The sequence below is a fragment of the Mesoplodon densirostris genome, chromosome 19 (assembly GCF_025265405.1).
Source record: "Mesoplodon densirostris isolate mMesDen1 chromosome 19, mMesDen1 primary haplotype, whole genome shotgun sequence".
Lineage (NCBI taxonomy): Eukaryota > Metazoa > Chordata > Mammalia > Artiodactyla > Ziphiidae > Mesoplodon > Mesoplodon densirostris.
Window position 1 is genome coordinate 506,105 of NC_082679.1, and position 4,649 is coordinate 510,753.

Genomic DNA, 4,649 nt, shown 5'->3' on the forward strand with positions numbered 1-4,649 from the left:
CAGTGAGTAAAAGGACAAACAAATGCATGAAGATGATGACTGTCTCTACCCGGCCAGTTTTGTAGGCTACAAGATAAGGTTTGAGTTCTATTACTTTTTAAGCTTTTTTTAAAATTGTGTTAAAACTCACGTAATATCAAATCCATCAATTTAACTATTTTGAAGTGTAAGTTCAGTGTTATTTCATACATTCACAATGTTGTGCAACCACCAGTTCATCTAATTCCAGAACATTTTCATCACCCCAAAAGGAAACCCAGTATCCATCAGCACTTACCCCCCATTCCCGCTTCCACCGGCCCCCAGCAGTGACTACTCTGCTTTCTGTTTCTATGGACTTTTAAACCTTTTGATGGAGGCTTATGATATATAGAGAAAAGCCTACACAGTGTACGTACAGTGAGCACCCTTGGTAACCAGCTCTGATAGCAAAACACAGAATGTCTCTGGCTCTCAGAAGCCTTCCATGCCCCTGGCAGCCGCCGCCATCCTGACTTCTCCCACCCCGGACAGGCTTTCCCGGTATACATATGGAACCACACACAATTTGCATGTCCACACCGTGTGTTCACACGCCTTCTTCCCCACGTTCACATTCACGTGGCTGTGTGTGGCCTTGATTCCCTCCGTGCCCACAAATATCCTACAGTTGGTTTACATGTTCTCCTCTTGGCGGCGCTTGGGTCTCCATCCTGCTTGTGCTGCAAGCACAGTAGGGCTGCAGCAGCACCATAAGTGGCTTTTTTTTCTTTCCGTCGCCAGGCGGCTTGCAGGATCAACCAGAGACTGAACCTGGGCCACAGCAGTGGAGGTGCTGAGTCCGAACCACTGGACCACCAGGGAACTCCCAATTCATGGCTTTTGGCTGGGCTTTTATTTCACTATAAGGAGCTAACAGAAGGATTTAGAATATGGCAGGATCGGATGCCCATTTTAAGTGTTCTAAGCCGGGAACGGATGGTAGGAGGTGGAAAGCAGAAGAGAAGCGTCCATGCCGGCCAGGCAGAGAAGGCACTAGATCCCCTAAAATCACGCTTTAAAGTAACTATGGTTCGGGAGTTCTCTGGTGGTCCAGTGGTTAGGACCCTGCGCTTCCACTGCAGGGGGCACGGGTTTGATCCCTGGTTGATCCCACAAGACGCCTGGCGCGGTCAAAAATAAATAAATAAAATTAATTAGTTAATTAATTTAATTAAACAACTATGGTTCCTCCATTAGTTTCCTGTGGCTACTGTAACACATTACCACAAACTTGGTACCTTAAAAGAAAACTTCAGGGATTTCCCTGGTGGCGCAGTGGTTGAGAATCCATGTGCCAACACAGGGGACACGGGTTCGAACCCTGGTCCGGGAAGATCCCACATGCCATGAAGCAACTAAGCGCATGTGCCACAACTACTGAGCCCGCGGGCCACAACTACTAAAGCCCGCACACCTAGAGCCTGTGCTCCTCAACAAAGAGAAGCCACCACAGTGAGATGCCCTCACACCACGACAAAGAGTAGCCCCTGCTTGCTGCAACTAGAGAAAGCCCGTGTGCAGCAACAAAGACGCAGTGCAGCCAAAAATAAATAAATTTATATTTAGAAGAATTTAATTCACAGTTCTGGAGGCCAAAATTATGAAAGCTAAGTGTTAGGGCCACACTTCCTCTGAAGCCTCTAGGGGTGAATCCTTCCTCACCACTTCCAGTTTCTGGTGGCTCCAGGGGTACCTAGGCTTGTGGCTGCATCACATCAGTCTTCAAGGTCCACATCTTCAAATCACTCTCTGTTCCAGCTTCATACTGCCTTTTCCTCTGTTTGTCCTTCTATGGACAGAAGTGTGTCCACCCCAAAATACAATGTGATAGTATTTGGTCCTGGGGTCTTTGGGAAGTAATTAGGGTTAGATGATATCGTGAGAGAGGAGCTCTGATAATGGGATTAGTGTCCCATTAAGAAGAGGCACCAGGGAGTTCCCTGGTGTCCTAGTGGTTAGGATTCCAGGCTTCCACTGCCGTGGCCAGGGTTCAGCTCCTGGTCGGGGGACTGAGATCCTGCAAGCCGCATGGTGCAGCCAAAAATAAATAAATTTAAAAAAAAGATGGGGAGACACCAGAGAGTTTGCTGTGGTCACAAAGAAGAGGTCACGTGAGCGGACACAATACAGCAGGCTTCTCCAAGCCAAGACAAGGGGCTTCAGAATGAAACATACCTTGCCGGCACTTTGATCTTGGACTTCCCAGCCTCCAGAATTGTGAGAAGTAAATTTCTGTCCTTTGAGTCACCTAGTCTATAGTATTTTGTTATGGCAGCCAAGCCCAACTAAGACAGTTGACAAATTTCCCTCTGCCGCTCTTGTAAGGATGCATGTGAATTTACGTTTAGAGCCCACCCAAATAACACAGAATGACTTCCCCGTTTCCAGATCCTTAATCACAATTGCCAAGATTCTCTTTCCTGATAAGGTAACACTTCCGGGTTCTGAGGATTAGGATGTGTGTATCTTTGGAGCCACCTTTTTGCCTACTGCAGCCCACATTTCACGGATGGGAAAACTGGTCCCCAGAGAGTAGAAGGTGTCATCCAGGGCCGCACAGCCTGCATGAGTTCAACCCAGTTCTGGGGAATCTCTGGCCCCCAGGGAGAGCAGGGAGGGAAAGAGCAGGAGACAACCAGAGCCCAGAGTTTCAACCCTTTCCCTGCAGTTAGGAACCAGGGCTCCTGGGAGAAAGCATTCCAGGGAAAGCCCCAGGTGAGCCCCAGGAGCACGAAAGAAACCTGTTAAAAGGACACAAAAGCCATACATGATGATACGACTCAAGCATCAGAAAAAACAATGACTGTCATTGACTGACACAAAATGAATCCACCCTATCCATGAGTTAAGGGTTCTCAAAAGGAAGAGTCGAAAAATAAGCCCATCTGTCACCACATGGTACTGCTTTTTTTTTTCTTTTTTAGTATATTTATTTATTTTTGGCTGTGTTGGGTCTTTGCTGCTGCACGCAGGCTTTCTCTAGTTGCCGCGAGCGGGGGGCTGCTCTTTGTTGCGGTGTGCAGGCTTCTCATTGAGGTGGCTTCTCTTGTTGCAGAGAGCGGGCTCTAGGCGTGTGGGCTTCAGTAGTTGTGGCACGCGGGCTCAGTAGTTGTGGCGCACGGGCTTAGTTGCTCCGTGGCATGTGGGATCCTCCTGGACCAGGGCTTGAACCCATGTCCCCTGCCTTGGCAGGCAGATTCTTAACCACTGCACCACCAGGGAAGTCCCCATGGTGCTGCTTTTTTTTTTTTTTTTTTTTTTTTTTTTTGCGGTACGCGGGCCTCTCACTGCTGTGGCCTCTCCCGTTGCGGAGCACAGGCTCCGGACGCGCAGGCTCAGCGGCCATGGCTCACGGGCCCAGCCGCTCCGCGGCATGTGGGATCTTCCCAGACCGGGGCATGAACCTGTGTCCCCTGCATCAGCAGGCGGACTCCCAACCACTGCGCCACCAGGGAAGCCCCCATGGTACTGCTTTTAAGGCAGCTCCTCACTCTGAGAATTCAGCACCGATTCTGCCTCCCCAAAGGAACCTGTATTTCAGGGGAACACATGGCCCCAGTCCTTGATGAGATAATTAAATGCTAGAGTTTGGAAAACATCACCTCCCAAGCGGTAATGAGATTCCTGAGCAGGCTAGGATTATCTGGTGTACATGCTATGAGGTGAATGGAGGGTGGGGTGTCAATGTGGACATCTGGGGGTGGGGACACATGAGTGAGCAGAGTCAGGCTGTCACTGCCCTCTTGTTAGGGTCAGCAGCACCGAGGTCCTGCATGGGATGCAATGGTGCCCATCTAACACCCCCTGTGAGGGGTTCTAGCCAACAATATTTGGCCCAAAGCCCAGCGAGTCTTTAGATCTAATTTTCCATCCGTGGGAGCTAAAGGGGATGTTGGGGGGAGGGAGAGAGGCCATCTGGATGGGGCGTGTCCTGCTAGAAGCCAGCATCCACTGTCCCCGCCCAGTCCTCACTGAGGGGCTGTGTCTCTAGCCAGACGTTGAAGCAGTTGCTGCTGGGGCTGGAGCAGAAATGGACACAGACCACACAAAGGAAGTTTTAAGGTAGAGGGAAATGCTCTAAAACTGAACAGTGGCGATGGCTGCACGATATAAATATTAATTTACTACAAATCCTTGAAGGGTACCTGCTATGGGTGTATGTTATGGCATATAAATTCTACTTCAATACAACTGTTGAAAAAGGAGGGCAGGTCCAAAGAAGATATACAAATGGCCTGGACAATAAGCACATGAAAAGACATTCCGCATCATTAGTCATTAGGGAAATGCGAACCAAACCACAGTGAAGGACTGATTCACACCCACTTAGGATGGCTTCAAAAAAAAAAAATGAAAAAAACAAGTGTTGGCAGGGATGTGGAGAAATTGGAACCCTCCTACATTGCTGGTGGGAAAGTAAAATAGTGCAGCCATCCTGGAAAAAAGTTTGGCAGTTCCTCAAATGGCGAAACATAGATTTAACTTTTTTTTTTTTTTTTTTTTTTTTTTTTTTGCGGTACGCGGGCCTCTCACTGTTGTGGCCTCTCCTCTCCCGTTGCGGAGCACAGGCTCCGGACGCACAGGCCCAGCGGCCATGGCTCACGGGCTCAGCCGCTCCGCGGCATGTG